This window comes from Bidens hawaiensis, unplaced genomic scaffold (genome assembly GCF_021521415.1).
Source record: "Bidens hawaiensis isolate Kalapana, Puna unplaced genomic scaffold, B.hawaiensis_p1.1 tig00018030_1, whole genome shotgun sequence".
In the NCBI taxonomy this organism is placed as follows: domain Eukaryota; kingdom Viridiplantae; phylum Streptophyta; class Magnoliopsida; order Asterales; family Asteraceae; genus Bidens; species Bidens hawaiensis.
The window spans coordinates 31,162-57,399 of NW_027492720.1; the positions used below are offsets into that span (position 1 = coordinate 31,162).

At 37.0% G+C, this 26,238-nt stretch overlaps 1 pseudogene; it reads right to left on the reverse strand.

The window, feature by feature from the left end:
- Positions 1–3,976: 3,976 nt before the first annotated feature.
- On the reverse strand, positions 3,977–22,153 carry LOC143555249 (putative disease resistance RPP13-like protein 1; annotated as a pseudogene).
- Positions 22,154–26,238: the final 4,085 nt, after the last annotated feature.

Below are 26,238 nucleotides of genomic sequence, written 5' to 3' on the forward strand. Positions count from 1 at the left end.
TTTTGAAACAAATAGCCAACGTCTAGAATGAAGCCTTGCAGGTGGAATGGATTATGTCAGAACGTATTTGGGGTCCGGAAAAGTTGTTGGAAGATGTCGGTGATGGGGTGAAGTATAAGGATGGGCGTTTATGGGTACCGAGGTATGGGAGATTCAGAGGTAAAATTTTGGATGATGCACACAAGTCACGCTATTCCATTCATCCAGGCGCGACCAAGATGTACCAAGACCTGAAAAAGAATTATTGGTGGCCTGCGATGAAGTTTGAGGTGGCTCAGTATGTGAGTAAGTGTTTGACGTGTCTACAAGTTAAGGCCGAGCACCGGAAGCCGTTCGGGAAACTTCAACCCTTGGAAATACCTGAGTGGAAATGGGAGCATCTTACGATGGATTTTCTGACTAAACTGCCTCGTACTCCTAGAATTAATTATGACACCATTTGGGTAATCGTTGATAGACTGACCAAGAGCGCTCATTTCTTGCGATTTGAGAGACTTTTAATTCTGAGTAGCTGTCCGATGTGTTTATTCGTGAGATCGTTTCTAGGCACGGGGTGCCGGTATCTATTGTTTCGGATAGGGATACGCGTTTTACCTCTAGGTTTTGGAAGAAATTTCATGAGGAGATGGGTACCAAACTCCTCATCAGTACCGCTTATCACCCGCAGACGGATGGTCAGTTCGAGAGGACCATTCAGACTCTTGAGGACATAATATGGGCTTGTGTTATCGATTTTGGTGGTAGTTGGGATCGGCACTTACCGTTGGTAAAGTTCTCGTATAATAACAGTTATCACGCCACGATTGGGATGCCACCGTTTGAGATGTTATATGGTAGGAGGTGTAGGACTCCAGTTTGTTGGGGTTCCATTGGTCAGAAACAGTTGGGTAGTTTGGAGGTGGTTGAGGCTACGACTGAGAAGCTCGATAAGATTAAGGTGTTTATGTAGGCCGCTCAGGATCGTCAGAAGTCTTATGCGGATAAAAGGCGAAGGCCTATTGTGTTTGAGGCTGGGGACCGGGTTATGTTGAAAGTTTCTCCTTGGAAAGATATTATTCGTTTTCGTAAGAGGGGGAAGTTGAGTCGAAGGTTTATTGGTCCGTTCCGTATATTGTCCCGTGTTGATGAGGTAGCGTATAGGTTGGAATTGCCCGAAGAGCTCGCGGGGATTCATCCTACTTTTCACGTGTCCCATTTAAGGAAATGTTTAGCGGATGAGGAAGCCCAGCCTCTTGATGATATTGAGCTTGATAGTAAGCTGAACTACGTTGAGGAACCTATTGCTATACTTGACCGTCAGGAAAGGCGTCTGAGAAATAAAGTGGTTAGGTAGGTAAAGGTGCAGTGGAGGCACCGTAGGGGTCCGAGGCTACTTGGGAGTCTGAAGGTTAGATGATGAAACTCTATCCGTATATGTTCCTGTCGCATCGGGATTCGGGGACGAATCCCACTATAGGGGGGGGTGGACTTGTAACACCCGTTAATTCCTGGTTCAAAGACTTAAAGCTTGTAGAGTATGTATAATTCTCGGGATTTAACCGACGTTTCTCGGAAGCCTTTACGTCATCCCGGTACGTTTAATCGTTTAATTTTTCTTCCAAGATGCCATATACTTCAATTCGTTAGCTTGTAATTCCTTCAACCATTAAAATTAAGTTATATTTCCGTTAATTCTATAAGTTTTAATTCGTAAACATTAATCCGTTAGCTTTAATCCGTTAAATATAAATCATTTATATCTCGGTAACTTTAATTCATTATCATAGTTAGAATTGCTCGAGATAAAGTTCCTATTTAAAATACGTGCACTATAATATCGTAGCTCTCATATTAGTTATAATATTAAAATAATAAATCGTTAAAATTACCGTTAGTTTAATATTAAAATCATGATTTCGTTAAAACACCGTTAAGACTTAAAAACAATATAAACATCCAAAACGCTTTAAAATCATAAAATATAGCGCGCATCATTAAAACCAATAAATAACTTTATTAATCCCGTTAGTTAGTCTTTAATTATTAGTATTTATTTTTATAGTTCGAGAAGTTCAATCATTTCGGTTCCTTTGACATATTTCGGTTTTATCTTTATTTCCGCTTCGATTACAAAGGTGAGTTTTCATAACCCCTTTTTACTTTTACACGTTTTGGGGTGTAGCACATCCAAACTTGGTTTTCTTGTGTCAAACTAAAATTCACATGCGTGTCTTGTATGTATTTGTTTTGTATCATATTGCTTGTAAACTATGTGATTATGTGCTAATTGTTTATTATTTTTGTTGGTGGATACACATACTCATAGTGGGAGGGTCTGACGGGACATACCTGCGCCGTCGATTTGTTAATGGCAATATCATACACATACTCATAGCGGAAGGGTCCGACGGGGCGTACCTGCGCCGTCCATTTTTTTAAATGGCGGTATCATTATTCTATACTCCAAGTAGCGTGGCGAACGGGGGTTCCTTAGTAGATTTGACTTTTGTCAAGCGAACGGGAATATCATGTATTTACTTTTCTTTGCTTTATGGTTTAGGCAATACATCTTGACTTGTGAATTTTACACTTTTCGTATTATATATATATGCAAAAATTATATGAATTCTCACCAACATTATTGTTGACAAAATATACTATTTTCAACGTGTTGCAGGTTGAGGTTTAAGGATCGAAGAATAGAATAGTTGGACCATTAGGATACAAGAGACGAAAATTCAAAGTGTATTCTATTAATATTTGATTGTGTATTTGTGATGTATTGAAATGAATTAAATATAACTATTGTCGCTTAAATAGCGTTACGAGCTTATGAGTGACCTGTACGTCACACCCGGGCGTATTCCGCTTTAGCCGGGGTGTTATTGTATGCTGGAACTGTAACGAAGCAGGACTTTTTAGGAATCAGTGTCCGAATGAAAAGAATGAAAAGAAAGAAGTCAACACAACTTGAGAATACTCAGAGGACGAGGCTTTAGTTCTTAGTGTTGAGGGTAATGTTGATTCCTGGGTCATGGATTCTGGTGCTTCATTTCATGCTACCCATAGCAGTGAAGCATTGCAGAATTTGAAAGAAGGTGATTTTGGTAAGGTTAGACTGGCGAACAATGATGTTCTTGATGTTACAGGCATGGGTGACATGAATTTAGTTACTTCAGTCTGTTCATGGACCTTGAAGGATGTCAGAGTTTTTCCAAGCTTAAAGAAAAAGTTGATTTCTATTGGGCAGTTGGATGAACATGGACATGAGGTTAAATTTGGGAACGGGCAGTGGAAAGTTGTTAAGGGAAATCTTGTCATGGCTCGTGGAAGAAAGAGGGGTTCGTTGTATATGGTCAGTTTATCGTCTGAGGGATTGACCGACCCAGTTTAGAAGAAGACCAAAGTCCGATTCACAGAGTCTGTGGGCAAAAGAAGGTTTGTTTTGCAGGAGATAAACCTAGAGCCACAGGTCAGATTCAGGTTAGACGTGCTAGAAAAGGTTCAGAGAAACCAGTCAGGGGTTTTCATGGCAGTGGGAGCACTGGTATTCGACCAGTCAAAGCTTTAGCCAGAGTTACCAGACAGTGGGTTAAGAGAACCGATATTTCAGCGGTTAAAGTCTCTCCAGAAGATTACGTGCTTAATATGGATAGTGTTGTTTGTTCTCAAGGTATTCCAAGATTCGGCAGTTCGTGTAAGTGGGAGCCGGTAGGGATAGAGAACGAGTTGGTGGCAGTTGTTGCCATGACTGGTGTGTTGGAACTCGGGGGAGCTTCAACGGGCATTCAGGTTAACTGATGAGAAGGCAGATGCAACCAGGAAGACGAGGAAGATTACAAGAGGTACAGATAATCATCGGTAGGCAGTTTAAAGATTATCAAGCCACCAAGTGGGAGATTATTGGGTTATGGAGGCTTGATTGTTGTTGGGCCGGTTCATTTAGAAGACTAAATCGATGGCAGTTAATTAAAGAGGCGGGTGGCCCGGTTTTAATTTATAGGCCCGTTATTGTTTTCTTGGGGAACAAGTCGTTTACCCTAATCTTGTTATTATAAATATATATCTTGTACTTGTAATTCCTCACCACGAGTGAGGCAGAGGCAATAATAAAGTATCCTGGTTGCAGCCCATGGGCGTAGGTCAGCCGACCGAACAACGTAAATCTCGCGTGTTCATCTTCGTTTATTATTTTCTCTTGCAGTTTTATAATGTTTGTGTGTGTTGCAATACCCGAATTCCTAACACTTCTTCCATTACACCTTTCATAAAGATCTCGGCAATAAGAGATTTCCAAGCTCATAAGGGAAGGCAACAATGTATCTTGTAGATGTTTCATCTCAGAGCATGAGAAATTCTGAGATGTTGAAGGGATTTAAGATGTTCAAGTCCCGTCGAAAGCGATTCCACTTTATCAAAATCTTTTATGCCAAGCTCGGTTAGAGATGAAGGGAAAAGGTAGGACAACTGACTAAAACTACTCACATGAGGATGACCATATAATTTCAGCTCAATAAAAGAAGTTGGAAAATTTTGAGGGCCCCACTCTAAGATGGGCTTTTTCAACCGCCTTATTATAAAGGAGCTCAAGTTTGGAGGCCAATTCCCACGAGGAAATGAAGCATCAATACTTGGGCAATCTTTTATTATCAGATAATCTAACAAGGTGAAACTCATCAGCTGAAGGTCAGGAAATGACTCCATGCTTTCACAATTCCTTATTTCCGAAAAGGTGAGATTTGGCAGTTGGAGGTCTGAAAACGACTTCAAATTTTGACAGCTAACTATTCTCAAACTAGTGAGATTCATCAAATGAAGATCAGGAAATGACTTTAGATTTTGGCAAAGTGTTATTGTTAAATCGGTGAGATTCAGAAGTTGGATGTCTGGAAATGACTATTGATACATGTTTTGTACGTCTCGGTCTTCTGCCCATTCGCCTAATTTGTAAGGCACATTCTTACCCCATAATGAATGTGTCACATTCGTTCTAATGCAAGCTCCATTCGTTAACCCTGATTAACGAATGGAACATAACGAATGAAGGCTATTTGGTATGTAATGTATAACGAATGACTTGTCTCATTCGTTAGTCTTTTAATGTAACGAATGACTCATTCGTAAAGTTTATCTTAACGAATGAGTTCATCCCCTATATATACCCCTGTAACTAATTCTAATGTAACAGTTCTGATAAATTTCCTCTCTTGCCTCGTTACTCTGTCCAAATACACTCTCAACACACACAGTTAACCTAATCGACCTTAATCGTATACGTAATCAACGATAAACTCGATCTCATCATAAGATCTAGATCCGATCAGGCTCTTTCAAGTGGTATCAGAGCCACATGATCTGATCTTCGAGCTCATTCGTTGTTTAATGTGTATAATTCATCAAGTATTGTTTAGTTTCATGATGAATTGATCTTAATTGAGGTTTATTTGACTCTGATAAAACAGAGGTTTCAGTATTCGGTAAATTGGACTATTATAGTTGAAATGGACTGGGATTAATGTAATTGAAGCCATATAATTGAGTTTTTAGTTTGAATTTGGTCTGAATTAAGTATGATTTGAGGTTTCATTGAAGAAAATTGTTAGTTACGAACTTGTGTTTGACGTAATGAATGATTGATAAAGTCTGGTGTGGTTTGTGATTACGGACTGAGTATAATCTGGTTCAGAATTGGGATTACTAGCAGGTTGATATAGATTATAAGGATTTCGGACAAGTTCGGACTGAGATCTGAATTTTTGAATATATGAAGATTTGAGTTCTAATTCGTTAATGGATGAAGACTGATTTGTTATTCCTTAACTGATCAATCGCTACTCCTTCATATTCATTCGTTATTCAATCAACATTCGCTCAAACCACATTCGTTTAAATCACATTCGTTACTCAATCAGCATTCGTTAAAATCACATTCGCTATTCAGCCACAACCTTCACATTCGTTATCCCTCACATTCGCTTGAATTCGCTTGAATTGATAACGAATATCATCCCATTCGTTACTCATTAAAACTCCATATTCGTTATTGTTCTGATTCGTTTGAACAGTAACCCTAAGTTTTAAAGTTTGACAAGTTTGGTCCTTGAATTTCAAAACTTGTTATCTCATGGCTTATCAGAATGCTTCGTTATATGCATTAGCATCCCAGAATACTTTAATGCAACAAATGCTGACGATGGACAACGAGATTGGTAGTCACAACAAGTGTCCTAAACTTCTGAAACTTTCAGATTTTGCTCGGTGGGAACCAAGTTTTCGTGCTCACTTAGGATCGGTTCATCCACGTAGTGCACGGTATCTCGATGTTGTTTATGCAACACCTCTAGTTGGTAGTGACAATCTTGGTTGGACTCCAAAGGAATTTAAGCATTATGAAGCACAAGAACTGAAGGACTTTGAAAGTGAGACAAAGGCTTATTCTACTCTTACAATGGCTTTGCCTGAGCAAATCTTTCATCAATATAGCACTATCAAGATTTGTTCATCTCTATTTGATACTCTGAAAAGAAGAAGCTTGGGTAATACGCTTGAGAGTAAGAAGACTCTTGTAAAGTTTCAGTTTAGAAATTTCATATTGATGAAGAATGAAACTGTGGAAGAGATGATTAATCGGTTTGGTCATCTAGTTCTGGAAATGGCAAGTGTGAGTCTTGAGCCAACCGAAACTAACAAAATTGATAATCTGAAGAACGCATTGCCCTCATCATATTCTACTTTCCTTTTTGTGTTGAAAGAGAATGGTTTCTTTTGTAACACAGAGCTCACTGCAGTGCAATTAATTAACAAGATAGAAGAAAGAGAATTTGAGTTGAAGTGCCAAAACTCTTTGATGGACAATCAAAACCTTCACTTTATGGTGGAATGCCAGCAAACAATTCTTCAAGTTTAAGTTCTGTCCCAATCACTGCTTTCTTCACTCAAGCTCAAGATGAGACATCTAATGTAAATAGCTCACCTAATGTATGCTTTATGGCAACGGGTGCAAAGTCTGAGTCTACTGCAAAGCTTCAAGTTCGTTACCAAAAGTAAATCTTCAAGAAGCTGAACAGCAATTTGCTTTTGTGTGTGCATTCATGACTTCATATGAACAACTGGTTGGTAGCAAAATTGCAACAAGTGAGCTGACCGATGAAGACTATGATCAGATTAATCCTGATGACCTTGAACTAATGGATCTCAAATGAAATATGGCAATGATTGTCAGAAAGGTTAAGAGGTTTATACAAAGAACGGGAAAAGACCTTCCTACACTTAACAAGCGAGTTGGTTTTGATAAAGTGAAGGTCAAGTGTTATAATTGCGGGGACTTTGGCCATTTTGCTAAAGAATGTGATAAACCAAGAAAGGAGTATTCAGGGCCACACAATGCTGAGAGAAACCAGGGAAAGAATGCACCGGGAAGTGATCAAAGTAAGAAGAGTTCATCAGAAAGTGACAAATCTAAATTGTCCAACAATCAAGCTCTTGTCACAAATGAAGGTGTAGACCGGTCTCAACGTTTATTGGGAAATCAAGAAAATTTTCTTGCTCTTTTCGAACCGTATGAGAAGTTTGAAGACGCAAGCAGTGATAATGTATCGGAAGAAAGTGACTCCTCTGACTTTGAAAGTGCTTCTGATCAGAGTTCGTCTGTGCAAATAGAATCTGATAAATCAATTCATGATCAAGTTGAATCTTATGCTTGCATGGCTAAGATCGAAGAGGTATGTCCTACTCCTCAAGTTAATGTATCTGAATCTTCAGCTATTGTGATTGAGTGTACTGAATGTGCTAAACTTAAAACTAAACTTGAAACAGCTTTAACTCATAACACTACTCACAAAAGATCATTTTATGATCAATGAATGTTATCGACAGAAATTCAAATTACTGGAACAATCTACATTAAAAATTCAAGATCTGTCTGAAAGTAATCATGATCTTAAAGCTGAGGTTCAATGTAAGATAATTGTAGTTGAGCAACATTTCAAGGAGATTCTCCGACTCCGAACCTGCATTTCTAATCTGGAAAATGAAGTTTTAGAATTGAAAAACAAACTTGGAAGATTTCGAGATTCCTTGTTTCTTTTAAATGTGATCATTGAGGTAAATCATTCTCACAAGAAAAATGGGAAAGCGGGCTTAGGGTACGTCAACATTCCTCCTCCTTTTAAAGGAGGTTACTGTAGCATTCCTGATGTGAAACAATGTCCGGAAATGCATAAAGTTGAATATGATAATGTTGAACAAATTAAAGCAACTATAGAACCAGTTCACATTACAAGTAAATCAGTGTTTACCAAAAGTTAATTGGATGGTTCTATTGAGGAGTTGTCTGAACCAGATGAAATTATCAAAAACAAGAACATTCCTGCTGACAATCACATCTTATGTGAACCTGAAGAGTTTGAACAAGCAATGTATGGTTCAACACCTTTAGGCGATTCATCGAAAACTCCTAAGGTATCATCTAATGTACCTGTATCAGATAAACCCTTTGTGTCTGATGGGGAGTTGATGAGGTTCATCAATCCTCAACCTACATCTTTAAATGGGAAGATATTTAAGTTAAAAGGATTGTCAAAAGTGTTTTCAGATAAAGAAGTTCCTTTGAATCTTCTAAATCCTGAATTGATTGACAGTGTTTTTCGAGATGACACATCAAAATTTACTGAGCTTGAACAAAGCTTTATCAAATCAAAACTTGAGAATGTTTAAGAAAAGGCAAATGATAACAAGTTAAAACCCATAAAATTTGTAAAATCATCTGGGATGGAGAATTCTTCTATTTCTACCAATCTAGAGTTTTATCAAAATAAAAAGGGATTTAAATCCACTGTTCCTAAGAAAGTAACTTTTGAAAAGTCTAAGATAGAGGTTCCTCAACCTGTGCATGAAAGTAAACCAAGTGTTTCACCACATAAGACCTTAGACACACGTTTATGCTTTAAATGTGGTGAACCGGGTCATGTTTCAAAGAAATGTATAGCAAAGGTTGATGATATCAAGTTGTTATCTAAACAAAAGACAAAACTTAATCAGAACCTGAAAGAAAAACACATTGATGAGTGTATGATAATGTATTCAAATGTTAATCCGAAGAAAATAGTTCGGGTTGAATCGTTTAATGTATCAAACAAATTTGTTGACCATGTTCAACCAATTTGTAAGAACACTGATTCGGGAATTATACATGACGGTTACTTAAAGAAGAAAAACAAGAAACCGGTCACCTATCCTCAAGTACCGATGGCTAGTGTTAATTTATCTTTATCTCTGAAAGTATCAAAGGGAGAGCCCAAGACTAAGGCTTGGGTTGTCTTTTTGAACTAATATCTTTACCTTGTTGTGCAGAGTTCATCTAGATCCGTGTCAAATCACAAGTGGATATTGGATAGTGGATCTTCTCGGCATATCACTGGCAACCTGGATCTTCTGAATAACGTCAAAGATATTCAAGGGGGTTACGTGGCGTTTGCTGGTAACAACGATGGGATGATTACTAAGGAGGGAGAAGTTTCAAACGGGAAAGTGACGTTTGAAAAGGTTAATTATTGTGAAAAGGTGGATCATAATCTGTTGAGCGTATCACAAATATGTGATAAAAAGTTTACCACAATTTTCACAAACACGGAATGTTTTATTCTTCAACTGGGATACACGATTCCTGAAGACATGGTTGTCATGAGATCACCTCGATCAAATGATATTTATGTACTTGATATGAGTTGTAATGTAATTGTTTCGCCCTCGGCTACGTGTTTCGTTTCGAAAGCTACAGAAAAGGACTTTATTCTTTGGCATCAACACATGGAGCACATTCACATACGAAAGATGAACTTTCTCATTTCAAATGATCTGGTGGATGGTGTTTCACTTAAGAATTTCAAGATTAATGATCACTGCATTGCATGCAAAAAGGGGAAACAAAAGAAGAAATCACATCCGAGCAAGTCACTTAACTCGATTGATACACCACTAGAACGACTTCATATGGATCTATTTGGTCCAATGAATCGTGCTAGTATCGCTGGTGATCTGTATTGATTGGTGGTTACTGATGATTTCTCACGATACTCATGGGTTCTATTTATGGGGTCGAAAGATTAGACACCTATCTTAATTCAGAACCTTATCACGAAGATCGAATCACTTTACAAACTGAAAGTGAGACGTATACGGAGTGATAATGGATATGAATTTAAGAATAATGTATTGGATTTCTTCTGCATTCAGAAAGGAATTCATCGGGAATTCAGTGCGCCTTATGTTCCTCAACAAAATGGTGTGTCTGAAAGAAAGAATCTTACGTTGATTGAAGCTGCGAGAACGATGCTTGCTGATTCTAAGCTACCCGTTCAATTCTGGAACGAAGCTGTGAATATAGCATGTTACACACTGAATCGCGTACTAACTGTAAAGAAGTTCAAGAAGACTAGTTACGAGCTTCTGAACAATCATAAGCCGAACTTAAAATATTTGGAACCGTTCGGGTGTCCGTGTACTGTATTGAAGAGAGATGCTGTAAAGTTTGATGAAAAAGCTTTTAAGGGTTATTTTTTGGGATACAATTCTCCGAAGAATCGAATCTTCAATATCTCTTCTGGTTGTGTGGAAGAATGGTATCACGTTGATTGCCAAAGTTATACTACTCCTCCAACTGGTATGGGTCCCGATTGGATGTTCGACTATAACAGGTTATTTAATTCATTTACGTCAATGGTTGAAGAAGTACCTGAAGATTTCATTAGATCTCATTTGGAAGAACAATGTCTTCCTATTCCAAGGTTTTCTTCGATTGATGCAGATGACTCTCCAAATGTATCAGAAACATCAAATGAAGTTTCTGAGTCTTCCGATGATGCTTATTTCGTTGATTCATCGTCTGTTCCATTAGATGAAGCTCCATAACCAAATGAGCCGATTCTAATCGTTGATGATTCACAAATTGTCTCTTTAGATACGGCGGAGGAAAATATCACCAATCTGGGTGATAACATATCTGTACCTGCTAATCCTTCCTTAAGGATTCATTCTATTCATCCACAAGAACAGATAATTGGTGATGTGAATGACAGGATTTGTACAAGACACCAATTAGCTAATGTATGTGATGATATGGTTAATTGTAACTTATCTCCTACTGGGGATTCGATAGTTTGTGCTTATACGGATTTGCACTCTTCGTGTATCCTTAGTATTGCACAATACACCTACTTCCTATCAAAGATTGAACTGGCAAGTGTCACGATGGCACTCAAGGAACCATCTTGGGTTGAAGTAATGCAGGAGGAGCTGCAACAGTTTATTCAACTGGGTGTATGGGACTTAATTGATAAAGCCGGCCGTGTGAAAAAGGCTATTCCGACAAAATGGGTCTGTAATTGCAAAAAGGACGACCACGGGGTAATCGTGAGAAATAAGGCACGATTGGTCGTTCTTGGTTACAATCAACAAGAAGGCATTGATTACACTGAAATATATGCTCATGTGGCACGACTGGAGGCTATACATATTTTCCTTGCCTATGCAGCATACAAAAATTTTAAGGTTTATCAAATGGATGTGAAATCGGCGTTCTTAAACGGAGCTTTTCATGAAGAAGTATACGTGAAGAAGCCTCCCGGTTTTAAGGATCCAGACTTTCCAGAGCGTGTTTATCGATTAAACAAGGCTCTTTATGGTTTACATCAGGCCCCGAGAGCCTGGTACAGCACGTTGGCTGACCATTTGATAGAAAGTGGATTCACAAGGGGAACTGTGGATTGTACTTTGTTTCATAAGAACGTGGGTGATGATCTGCTCATAGTCCAAATCTATGTGGACGACATCATTTTCGGTTCGACGAACGACAGCCTGTGTAAAGATTTCAAGAAGACAATGCAAACCAAATTCGAGATGAATTCGATGGGAGAGATGAACTTTTTCTTAGGATTGCAAGTTCACCAGTCTGATTCCGAGATCTTTATCCATCAGACCAAATACGTGAACGATGTCTTAAGCCGATTAAAGATATCCGACGGCAAAATTCCTTCGACACCTCTTCCCGTGGGTCACAATTTATCACCGGATGAATTAGAAGATACCGTATATCCAACCCTGTATCGAGCGATGATTGGATCTCTTATGTATTTGACTGCATGTCGACCTGATATCATGTACGCTGTTTGTTTGTGTGCCAGGTACCAATTCGAGTCCCCGAGTGACTCATCTGGCGGCAGTAAAGCGTATCTTAAATTATCTGAGGGGAAATCCAGACATCGGGTTGTGGTACCCCAGGGACGATAAGTTTGATCTCACCGCTTTTACTGATTCGGACTATAGAGGATGCAAGATCAATTTCAAGTCTACAATAGCGGGGTGTCAGTTCTTAGGAAACCGGCTTGTTTCCTGGCAGTGTAAGAAGCAGACAACGATCTCAACTTCAACAGTCGAAGCGGAGTATGTGGCAGCCTCGAGTTGCTGTTCACAAGTTCTCTGGATCCAGCAACATTTACGGGATTACAGTTTGAAGTTTCTTACTACTCCTATTTTTATTAACAATTCGGCCGCTATATCTATCACCAAAAATCCGGTTCACCATTCGAAAACCAAACACATTGAAATCCGTTATCACTTTATACGTGATTGCTTTGAAAAAGAATTTAATTTCAATTGATAAAATTCACACGGATTTTCAAAAGGCTGACCTTTATACCAAAGCATTTGACAAAACACATTTTCAATATTTGCTGGGTATAAATGGTTTAAAAACTTTAAAAGATATTCAAGAGCTTGATTAAATCATTTTATTTCTTGTTTTAGTTCAATTTTTGTTGTTTTTAGGGGGGAGAAATTATAAAATCCAAAAATATTGTGTTTTTCAGTTTGTACAGAGAAATTTAAAAACTCCAAAAACATTCAAATATTGAAAAATCCAAAAACAATAAAAAATGCTCCTCAAAATGAGTTTAGATGAAAAAGGGGAGATGATAGTACATTGATCATTTGTTCCTAAGTACAGTAAAAAGTAAGTAATAAAAGACTGTGTGCTTAATTGTATTGATGTATTGGTAGGTCTTTTGACAAACAAGTATGGATTAGTAAGTGATATAAACATAAAATTGCTAAATATTTAGGGAGTTTAGTTCTATAAAAGGTCTTGATATTGATGGTAGAAATGTAATAATCCGGTCATACTCAAGCCTTCTAATCAATTTGAAAACAATTTTAACAAAAGTGTCTAGTTGGTGGTTAACGCTTCAACGATGTATGGTCTTGTAGCCTTAAATCCTGTATTGATAGAATGCTTTAAGGTTCCGGATTCCATTGGGTCTTTATGCAGTTTTACATCTGGTATTCATTTCGATGAATATTAAAAATGCTTATAAAAGCGAACCCGCAGTTAACTACTTAAGTCTCTAAACTTGATCGCAAAAAGTACTTCGTGTACAAAATGAATTACAGACTTGATCAAACCACGCTGTGAGTCATACATTGTCCCCTTACTCGCGTCTTATTACCATTAAGAAACGGACCACAAAAGACACAATGTCTGTAAACCGACAGATTAAATCGTGCATACTCATCCATAGGAACGGACCTTAGGGTATTGCTTGATAACGATGGTATGTCTTATAGTGGGGATTATGGACTATGATTACTTAAAATAATTACTTTTCATCAAATTGGTTTTAAGGTTTAAGTCAAGTTCGGGTGATTTTGAGAAAATCAAAATACGCTTGAATCAAGATTTGAACTAATTCTTTCAGAAATTTGTGCCTAATTGAACAAATTAATAAATATCACCGAAAATTCTGAAAAATTTGTTAGAAGATTTAAGTGGACAACAATACCATACTCGACTTGACACCAGTCATAAAAAAAACTAAAAATAAAACTGGTATGGATGGAAATTTTGGTCAATATGATTCCCTGCTCGACTCACAAAAATATGTACTGCTTTATTAGTTAGTCTTACTTCTTTATTTTTGTTTGTTATTTGAAAGATTTTTCAAAACTCAAAAAGATTTTATTTCTGTGTTATTTTTTATTTACCAAGCTGGCGCATAATCCAAAACAATACGAAGAATTTGATACCCCAAGTTTTAAGTTAATCATGCTTAATTTATTATCAACTGATATCGGTTAATTTTTAACGTAAAAATCCGTTTAATTTAAACAGTACCGATCTGTGTTTGATCGGGTATTTTAATGTATGATATTAAAACCCTAACTGGTTTTAATGTTTATTTAATTCATTATTAAAATCCTAATTGGTTTTAATGATTATTTAAATCCTTAATGAGTGTTTCATCTCATTCGCTAAGGATTGTTGGTGATTCGTTAATTAGTTTAACGAATGTAAAGCCTTTCGTTATTTAAACATAACGAATGAGTTTCTCATTCGTTATAAAGACATTCGCTTCCATTGTGCATAACGAATGGAAGACATTCGTCTAAACATTTAACGAATGGAATGATTTTAATATATTATTCGTTATACATTTTAACGAATGAGAGAGTTAAGGTATTATTCGTTAAAGTTTTAATGAATGTGAATCCTATTCGTTTAAAATCTTGAACGAATCAGGTTTAATTAGTTAACGAATGAGGCCATTTGTTAGTTCAAAATTGAACGAATGACCTCGGGTTGTGTGAAATTATTGGGTTTATAATCCCAATGTTTGACGAATGACTGTTCATTCGCCATTTCCTATTTCACTATCTACCTAAACGAACTTTGCAAATTTTCTTTAAAATCTCATACTTGCTTATCAGATCAATTCACTGACATATTCTTGATTTACAGGTAAATGCAATCACAATCATATGATTTCTGTGAAATTTCATCGGTGGTTTGGGGGTTAAATGATTAAAATTGTAAATGAAACGGTAATCGAACAGTTAACCGTTCATGAACTCTTTATTGAAATCAATATTAGCAATGATTTTCATTGGTTAGTTTGTTAAACCGATTTCCGATTTTGATTGTTAAGATTAATTGTGAAAATGCTATGGAGAATCAAAGGTTTCATAGATGACAATCGTCGTCATTGACTGAATTAGTCAAAATTAATTGTAAATTTGACTTCTGATAGTCAAATGAATAATTTAATCAGACTCGTTATTCTTTTAACGAATGATCAAGTGTAATTCGTTAAGGCTTAACGAATGACTATCATATTCGCTTGAGTAGCGAATGGATAACGAATAAGAATAACGAATCAGAGTTGATTCGTTAACATAATGAATTCAGATTCGTTAGTATAACGAATATGTTAACGTATAAGGTTGATTCGTTATGAGTAACGAATGTAAGCCATTAAGTGTATAAAGAATGTCTCATTCGTATGATCCTATATAACGAATGAGATACTTATCGTTATAGAATGTGATATTCTTGAATATTTTACTAATTTTTATTTTTTTTTTAAACAGTAATGGCTGACGAAAATATTCAAAATCCTGTTCCAGAGAAAAATCCCAAGGCTAACCCTGATCAACCATTTCAAGTTGAACCTGAACAAGCTCCAGTGGTGCTATCATGGAACAAGAGCCACAACATTTGTGCCTATCTAGAGCCGAACTTTGAAGACTCTCCGATATTCGGGGGCATGATTAGTTTCTTGACACGCTCGAGAATTTACAAGGCCATTTCTACTCGTACGGTTGTTTATCAGAAGATTATTCGAGCTTTATGGAATACTGCTAGATACAATGAGGCTGAGAATCAGATAGAGGCCGTAATTCAAGATAAAAGAGTAGTGATCGATGTTGGGGTGATTCGAGATTCATTGGGTTTCTGTGATACTGTTGATGATAGATGTGAGTTTGATCGGAGTTTGATACGTGGGTTATTTGGAAGGGTAAAGTATAATGGAGATTTGGGAAAATCAATGTACAACAAAGAAAATTTGTGCGAACAATACAAGTATTTGCTTCATGTGTTGATACATTGTCTCGGTGGACGCAAAGGTGGTTTCGATGAATGCCGAGTAATGTTACAATCTGCGTTTGTTGCCTTGGTGTTGAATAAACCATTCTTCTCTGAATTGGTTTATTATCACTTGAAGGAAAATCTCACGAGCCGTCACAAATTTCTTATGTACCCGAGATTTCTGCAGATGATGATAAATGATCTACAGCCTGATTTGATTAAAGATCAAGATGATGTCATGAAGCTTGAACACATGGGTGATGAGACGATGAGACGTTTAAGATCTTATCGAGGTCAGAGTCTGGAAGAACGACCGAGGTTTAAGCGATTGATCGGTCATCTCACTAACATTGATTATGTAGCGCTACCTAATGATCGATGGGCTCATGATGATTCCGATTCTAAGCGTGAAGGTGGTGATGGTGAAAATGGTGGAAATGATGGTGGTGATGGTGGTCTAGGACCATAGGGTGAGTTAACTTATGCTCAGAAACGTAAACGTATGGGCAAAGAACTGATGGAGGAAAAGGGGAGCAACCGAAGAAGCAACGGGTGAGACGTGGGTCGGGTATTGAGATACCGAGTCAACCTTTTGAAAGACCGTCTCCACCTGTATCTATTTCAGATCCTATTCCTACTACTTCATTAACTCAAAGTATTCCGAGATCTCCTACTCCTGTTTTTTCTAGATCTCCGACACCTATTCAGATGCCTATTTCTCCAGTGCCTCCATTGATGACTTTAGTTACTACTACAAGACCAGATCCTTATTTTGGAGATGTATTGCAGATGGTGTTGGCTCGTATGCCTACACCACAGCCAACTACTTCAGTGACTCCAATTACACCTACACAGTTGCCACGACATGAGCATTCGTTTATGACATTTACTTGTCCTCAAGGTCCCTTGCAACTAGTTCATCTAAATTTTTTTGGTATGACTCCTCAAACTCAATGGTTCCACATGATGAATCTGTTGCATCTTCAACAAACACAGATGCAAGCTGATAGAGCTGCTCATGAGTTAGCACAACGGAATTTGTTACGACATATTCAGTATATTTAGCGAGAGAATAAGGAACTGAAAGCCCTTGTTGCTGCTCAGGGGAAGAGGATTGATAGAGCTGATGAGATAATTCTTCAACTCACGTGTAAGGATGATGAGTTGAAAAGATTGAGGAATGATGAAGAGGATCCAGATGCAGGAGGTGTGGGTGATCAGCAACCGGGCGGTGGTAAATCGTCGGCGGGTAATGTTGAGAGTACACCAGTAGTAGGTAATCAAGCTGGTGATACAAGTATGGGTGGTGGTAGTGAAGGAGAAGGTAATTAGTTGCAGATTGTGTTGTACAAGGATTACACGAGTGCGAAACCGATTGACGTTGTACCAGCAAATATGATTTTATTTGTGGGTATGGACGGTATATTTATAGTATGGTGAACGCAGATGAGGTCGAAGAAGGCGAGTTTGTAGATCATTCATTGACCAAAGAGCAGATAGCCTTGCTTCAGGATCTAAATGAAGAGGAGGTTGAGTAATTGGGTAAGAGTGTGGATGTGGATGTGGATATTGAGATTGAGGAAAGTACGAATACAGGCATTCCACGCGGGAATGAGCCTGAATTTGATGAAGTGGAAGTTGAGGATGTTACTGCTGAGGAGTATCCTGAGTTCTACACTGAAAAAACAACAACAACGACTCAGGTATTCCGTTTTTCACTTTAGAATATTTTGATGCAGCAGAACGTCGTTTACAAGAAGAGATCGAGAAATGGAACAAAGCTGCAGAGACAAGTCACCTGTCTGCTAAAGAAAGAAAACAGAAACGTGCTTTGGAGGGTATGTTTGAGCATGATATGAAGAAAAAATGAACAAGATGATCGAGGCCTTTCGATATCATGAAAAGGAGGAAGTAAAATTGGTCAAGGCTCGAGTATCGGCATACCAGATGAAGAAGTACAAGCCTGTCAGATGTTAAAGGTGACTTGGTATCATGGCAGTTTGATTATGAGCTTAAGGTATATATCGTGAAGTGGGAACATGGTATTTATTATTTCAAGCGCGCACACGATATCTTATCTATGCCAAGGTGGGATGTTAGAACACTAGCCAACAGACCGTTCGTGAATCGTGGGAAAGATCAGTGGGCTGAGTGGTTCTTCGCTCATTTATCGCATGAAACCCGTTATAGTTTCAAATGCTTCAAGCCACAGGTGCCGACTCACAATTATATAGATGAGATTGATCAACGCACAGGCTAGTGGAAGATTATTCTACAAGTAAAGCCGCCAAAGACAATGAAAAGGGCTCCAATGAAGACATTTCCTCAGAGTCTTTTCACCTCGTTTAATTATTGGTATTATGAAAATCATACAGGTGAAGCGGTTATCGTATTTGGTTCCGGTTCAAACACAAAAACTATACGTGTGATTGATCCGATTTGGCCGGTTAACTTATCTGAGTCTGACAACAATTCTTTATTTACTAGTCAGATCAAATTCGCTAACGTAAGCGACTATGAACTTGCTATGCAATTTCAGAAAGTGGTTCGTGTATGTTATGCATACAAGATTCATAGTTGTGTGGACTGGAAGACGAGAATGTTCCAGCATTGAAGAATAAAGAGCTCGAGACTAGGGGGAGTTTGTTGATACATGTTTTGTACGTCTCGGTCTTCTGCCCATTCACCTAATTTGTAAGGCACATTTGTTACCCTGTAACGAATGTGTCACGTTCGTTCTAATGTAAGCTCCATTCGTTAACCCTGATTAACGAATGAAACATAACGAATGAAGGCTATTCGGTATGTAATGTATAACGAATGACTTGTCTCATTCATTAGTCTTTTAATGTAACGAATGACTCATTCGTTAAATTTATCTTAACGAATGAATTCATCCCCTATATATACCCTTGTAACTAATTCTAATGTAACAGTTCTGATAAATTTCCTCTCCTGCCTCGTTACTCTATCCAAATACACTCTCATCACACACAGTACACACAGTTAACGTAATCGACCTTAATTATGTACGTAATCAACAATAAACTCGATGTCATCATAAGATCTAGATCCGATCAGGCTCTTTCAATGATTCAATACTTGGGCAGTCTACTATATGCAGGCTAGTGAGGAGGATGAAGTTACTCAACTGAATGATTGATTTCATATTCATCCAACCATATATCCATACGTCTTCAAGAATTGGCATGCATGTGTTGGTGATCTTTTCCATTAGTTTATTACAGCCACTTATATGAAGTGACTTGAGCTTCTGCCCACCTCCTCCTGTTGCTTTTGGGAAGGAGATGCTTGTAACTGAACTACAACTAGCAATGCTCAAACTCTCAATGCTATTTGGACAACAACAGTGTTCCAAGCTAAAACAACACGATACATTCAGCACCTTAAGAGATGAAAGGAGGTTGCTCCAAAGATTATCCTCCTCCTCTGTCTCTCCTAGACTCACCAAACGTATACAATCAGCGACTTCCAATTCCTCTAGTTTCCAAGGATTTTACTTGTCTCTACTTCTGATTTCCACAAGTATCTTATTATATAACAATTCGATATTCTTATGTTTTTAACTGCTCCAAGATACTTTATAACACCTCTCCACACCTCATCTCTAAGCCCGACAATAGAACATATTGTTAATTTTGTTATTGATGAAGCTGCACAAACCAGACTTCTCAACACACCATCACCACATAACCTTGTTTCTAGAACCCTAAGTAAAGGCAGTGATTGAAGTGAGACGTAAGTCAATTTGGGACAATTTTTTATACAGAGCTCTCGAAGGCATGGAAACACTTCATCTAAATCCTCACTCTTGGCTGACCATACCTCCCAACCCAACATATCTTGAAATCGTAGAATTTCAAGTGAAGGGAAGGCAACACCAATTGTCCCAGTTAACTCTAACCCTATGTCTTTAACCTCATCCATGCCTTGAATAAACAACTCTTTAAGTGAAGGGAGCTGCCCAAGTGGCGGTAAAGATATACATTTTCTACAGCCACTCAATGACATATTAACCAATTCATGAAAAGAGAGATCCCCAACCCAACGTGGAAACTCTGTTACCCCTTAATGCTCAACACCAAAATATTTCAACGTATCAGTGTGTGGCTTTAGCTCATTGAGAACCTCCTTCTCAAATGTTCCCTTTCGAAAACCGTCAACCCATTTCAGCTCTAACTCAGTAAGCCTTTTCGAAGATAAGTTCACCTCCCGTGCATGCATTGGGCTTTGCACTTCGTGCAGTCCTTCAATGGAAATTTTACCATGGAGATTCTTTAACTCCTTAAGCTCGGTTATTGCAAAATCGCCATCTCCATTAATGATGATTTTGGTGAGAGTTTGTAGGTTTCTTAACTCACCAATCCTAAGGGCAGCCTCTTAAAAAATGGAGTATTCCCAATATCAAAATGCCTCAACTTTTTGAGCTTAAAGAAACTTTTAGGCAACGTAGTCAAATTATGACAACCAAAAACGATCAATGTTTGCAAATTATAAAGATTGCCAAAAGTCTCTGGTAACTCTTTAATTAGAGTTTGAGATAAATTAAGATACCTCAAGTGCTTCATATTACCAATGAAATATAGGACCTCACTTATGTGAAAGTGCCTCAAAGAAAGAACCCTTAACAATGGTAACTGAGGAAGTAAGTCAACCAAAATCTTATTGGATAAGTAAAAGCGATTCAATCTTTCTTCAACCCCAGCATATACTGCTAACAATGTTCTCAAACTTCTTGCCCTTCCAAATGCCTCAAACTTCTGGAAAGCTACATACTCCTCACGAATAAATGACATGTGGCGGTACTTGGTTAAAGCTTCATGCGTCATCTCCATCCGCGTGTCAAACCTTAAAAAATATTCTCCAGCAACAAATGTGGCCAAGTCATTCATGAGATCACGCATCACAAATAAATATTTGTCATTAGGCGCATGTTGAAAGAATGACCTTGATAGCAGTTTTTCAAAATATTCATGGCCCAAGCGTTCTGGTGACTTGTTTGCAGGTGACCGGTCCAAAAACCCTTCAGCCATCCATAATAATACCAACTCCCCCTTATCAAACAAGAAATCCTTAGGGAATAAGGAGCAGTATGCAAACAACTGCTTTAAACATGAAGAAAGATCATGGTAGCTTAGCCTAAGGGCTGGAACAATCTCTTTAGCATTTTCTAAATCCCGTATCTCACTATTCAACACGTCATCCCAATCTTCTCCAACTGTTTTTGTTCTCAATAGCCTTCCAATTGCCATTAAAGCCAAAGGCAAACCACCACATTTTTTCACAATACCCTCCCCTTGTGGTTTAAGTGTTACGTGAGTTAAAGTTATCAACACCCAATGCGTGTATTGCTAATAAAGACAAAGCATCTACGTGCGACAACCTCCAGAGATGGTCAAGCTGATTAAAACCTAGTTTTTTGAGCAGTTGTTGCTTGCGAGTTGTCATGATTACCCTACTTCCAGGAGCCCCCGAATGAAAGGGGCACACTAGCTTTTCCCAATCATCATAGTTCTCAGACCACACATCATCAAGTACTAGCAGAAATCGTTTTTCCTTAAATTGCTCAACAAGAGCCCTTTGAAGTTCGTTCAAATCTTCAAATTTCTTGTTTTCTGTGGTAACCGATTGAAATATGGCATTGCTTATCCTAAATAAATCAAAGTCATCATAAACGCAAACCCATGCCTTGAGTTCAAAGTGATCATTCACTTTTGTATCGTTATACAAAAATCTAGCTAGAGTGGTCCCCATACCAACTATGGGTACTATGCTAAAATTTTCCTTAGATGACTGATCGTCCCCCAACAAATTCTTTAGCAGTTTCTCTTTCTCGCCTTCTCGTCCAACAACATCAAGTTCTGGCAAAGAGGTTTCGTTTCCTCTATTAGGGTCTTCCTTTTTTTCATCTTTCACAATCAAACTTAGGTCAGCTTTTGCTTTATATAGATGTTGTAACTCTCTGGTAATACTATCTAACTTGGGAGACAACCTATGACATAATGCAAAGTTTGTGCAGCAAGTTGGGATACATAGCTTTCTTACCATGCTTGTGCTTGCTACAGATTCCAAGGTCAGCTCACGATGCATAGCTTCTGTGGACACATCGTCAAGTACGTCATCGATATCATAAGCTAAATGCTGGAGATCATTGAGCCATTGTTTAACAGCTTGGTCCTTTATTTCCTTGTCAGAAGCATCACTAAGCACAGCTTGGATCCTTGTGAACAATGACATTGAGAAGTGCAGAAGCAACACTTTCAGCCATTATTAACAATGAAGAAGTAAGTAAAAAACTGGAATTTGGAATGAGAGTAATTGGTGCCATCTGTATGCTATGATTGTATGCAAATAAGATATGATGATCGGAGATAAGATATGAGTGGCCAACTTTTTCCTTGATATTCTTTTGAACCTGTATCACTTTATATTCCATGATGCCATCTTGCTCCACATGCACTTCTCACTTATGTTGCTCTTAGAAAACAGTTTACAATTTTTTAAAATAGAGTTTTCTTTTTCTAATTTTGTTTGTGCATCTTTTCAAGAGGCAGCAGTTAGAAATTTTGCTTACTTTCATGAATCGAGTCCTGTTGACAGTAATCAACTTAAATAACTTTTAAGGGTCTCAACCGTTGCCTTCTAATACCAAGAGATTTGATGATATTAATCAACATTCTTATTATCAATACTAGTTGTTATGTTATATACAAACCTGATACAAAGACAAAGATCAGCAGACACCACCTTTTAAAAGATATTGTATGTAGTTGAAAAACGATAGCATCATAACGCCAACATCATATCCTTTTACCCGAGTTTGAGACGCAAGCTTTAATGGACGAAGCTTAGTGTAGGGCGTGTTTATGAAAATTTTTATAAGTATCGAGTCCGGCCCGTCCACGTTTTTGTCCAAGCTTTGCCACTGCAAACTTTGATCTTGATTCCTTAAGTTTTCAATCCTTTCACTTTGAGAGTTGATAAGATATTTGTTCTCTCAGGGACACTTTCACAAACACCTTGCGCGCATTCTCAAGTTGATATTATATCGACCCCAAATCATCACTTCATGTTCTTCCAGTAATTAAAGCCCCTAAGATTAGCTTCAAGATTAACCAAAATTAATGGCGTCTGGTTCGAATTGCAAATGTTTTGCACTGCACATGATCGTTCTAAAAGTTGCAACGAGGCCTAGTCAGTTTTTATTTATATGGTAAAACTAGTACTGCTTAAGTGCTTATACTTTTAAAAAAATTACGTATAACCTGTTTTTGGGATATGCAAACGGGTTAAACCTGCGAGATCTAACCCAAACTCGTTTAGTGGTATTCTCTTAACTGAGGGCCCATCCCTATTGTAAATAACCATGCTTGATTGGTTCAGGTCTCACCCGGTTTAAATATTCATATTCAGCTATTTTCATTTTTTTTTATCTAACTAAACTTCTGATTAGAGATGGCAGTTTCAAATGGGTTAAGATTGGATTGGGTGATGCGCCAAAATGGTCTTTTTTTTTTTTTTAAGTTAGGATGGGTTAAGATTAAGACATGTTAAAATAGGTTAAGTTAACTCATCTTGAACCAAATAAAGATAAAAATATCAAAGGGATTCAAAAAACCGCTAAAAAATTCAATAAAAATAATAAAAAAAACTAATAACTCAAAACATAAATCATAAAACGAAAAAAGTAAAAAAAAAAAACTAAAATGTTTCCTTCCATCATCGTTGTTAGAAAAACGGTTTTGTCTCGGTTCAAATTCGGTTTTCTGGTTTCTTTTTGGGTCAGTTTTCGTTTTAGTTTTTTTTTTTTTGGTTCCGTTTTGCTCGTTTTTTGGTTCTGTTTCAATTTTTCCTGTTTCTACCAACCATTAAACATTTTTCGACCAATTTCACCCATTTTTATCTTTGACCCATTGTGACCCATTTTAATGTTTTCCTTCTTTTAGTTTGATTCATTCTGACTCAATAAGCATTTTGCTTAAACCTAAAACAAACCAGAGGGTTTGAATCTATAGTTTTACCCGTCTATATGTTTCTTATAGGCCTTACACAAGCTGAGTAAATCCTAACAAATAGTTTCACTAAAGAACTATGCCTTGTATAAAAGTTGTACGCCTTGTATAGTTCTTAGTGGATAAACTATATCTTGTATAGGTCTATGGCTTAAATACATCTATACGACTTGTATATTTAATGCTTAACTATGTCTAACAAAAAGTTGTGCCTATATGATTTGATGTGTGTATAAGGTGTTAGTGTCTAATGAGCATGAGTTCGTTTATTTTTTTTTCTTTTTTTTATATGCAGGTAAAACTTTAACAAAAGGAGCTATTAATAATACGCCCATCTCAAATTTTCATCCACCCTTTATACTAATCGTATATGCTATACGAGTAGTATAGTTTTCCTTACACTGAGCGTAAACGCTTTTTAATAGTTTTTTTTAGTTAAATGTCATTTTAGTACATGTGAATTGTTCAATTACGCAACTTTAGTGTCGTTTTTGAATTTATTACAAATGGCTAGTTCATGTTTCTAAAACTTGTCATTTAGTACTTTTTCTTCTAACCTCGCTTGTTTTTGTCCGTTATGTTGAGGGTAACTAGTAATTTCATTTATTTTATCATTTCTTTTAATCAAATCTCTCCTTTTGTTAAAGTTTTTTTCGGTTTTAAACATCTCAAAACCCTAGGAAATAATAGTGTCAACCCCCCCCCCCCCTTTTCCCTTTCGTGTTTTTCCCACCCCCACTCGCCGCCTGCAAGGCTCCAACCATCTCAACTCTGGCCACCATTAAAAACTAAACATATTCTCCAGCCAACAAGTTAAAACCAGTTTCCAATATCTCCCACGTCATAATTTCATTTTGGCACGTTCTTCTAAACTCGTTGGGTTAAAGATTGCTCTTTTTTGGCACATATCAAGAGCCGCAAGCTCAGATAAATAGAGTTCATGATCAAGGGCAAAATGGGCAGGTTTTCTAAAGAAAGAACAAGTAGTTTGCAAAACAAAAACACATTTTTTTCACAACTTTAGAAGCACCATCAATTCTAAATGTCAGGTTTAAATCTTTATATCATTTAAATATAAAAAATGTAGATTTGCAGGATCTTTAGCGTCAAGATTGCAACTGGTGAGAACATGGAGAAGAATTGAAGGGTTTGCAGATAATGGGAATTCTCCTGGTGTTTCATCTTCAAAACCGTGCTGGGTTGTTGGTCAACCGATGAAGTAATGGGGATTGTCATGATCAATTGATCGGAAATGTTGTGGTATTGAATACCTGGTGGTTCACTTGTTGAGAAAAATTTTTTGAAATAGAAATTTTATAAGAGTGAAATGGTTTTCAGGAGAGAGACAGGTTGTTAATAGTTTCTAGGAGTTCCGTCATTTTAAATGACGGATCTCACATAATATCACTTGTAAAAAATATGGAAGAACTCAATTAAAATTACATTTACTAATAAAATAATATTGATATCAAAAATTAAATAATTAAAATTAAAAATACTAATCATATTTTTTATATAAGAAGATTAATAAATAAAATAAAAAATAAATTAATATATTAAAAGAAATGAGAACTGTTTACTCGTGAATAAAAGTTGGGTTGTCAAATCTGGATCAGATCTGGTAGTATGGTACTGTTCACACTTGTCATTTGAAATGGCGTATGTCCATACGATATTTGTCATTTCAAATTACGGAACTCGGTATTATAGAAAACCCTAAAGCCAAAAGAATATGGTTGAACTCTACTATTTATTATTTAAAAGTAATATTAATATACTAATTGATTTTTTTGATAATTAAATTAAATTAAAAACATATTAGTGTTTTTGATAATACAAAGTATTTTTTTAATAATTAATATATTATTTTTTAAGTAATGTCTTCTTAAAAAGTAAGAAACAAATAAAAAGAAAAATGAGACTGAAGTGTCAATCGAAGTCAGACTGACAGTACCACTATTCGCATTTGCCATTTGAAATGGCGGATGTTCAAATGACACTTACCATTTCAAATAGCGGAACTCAGTATTATAAATAATCCTACCCAAAAAATTATGGCTGAACTCATCTATTTATTATTTAAAAGTAATATTAATTTACTAATTCATTATTTTAATAATTAAAATATGAAAAATTGGATTTTAATAATCCCAACTTTCTGTTATTGGCAAAAAATAATCCCAACTTTGTTTATTCACACCAGCGGTCCCAAATTTAAAAAAGTTAGCTGGTCCCCCATTAAAAAAAACCTAACCGAGTTATGTTTTTTCCGAATTTCAAACTGATTTATTAGGGCTTTGATCGGAAAGA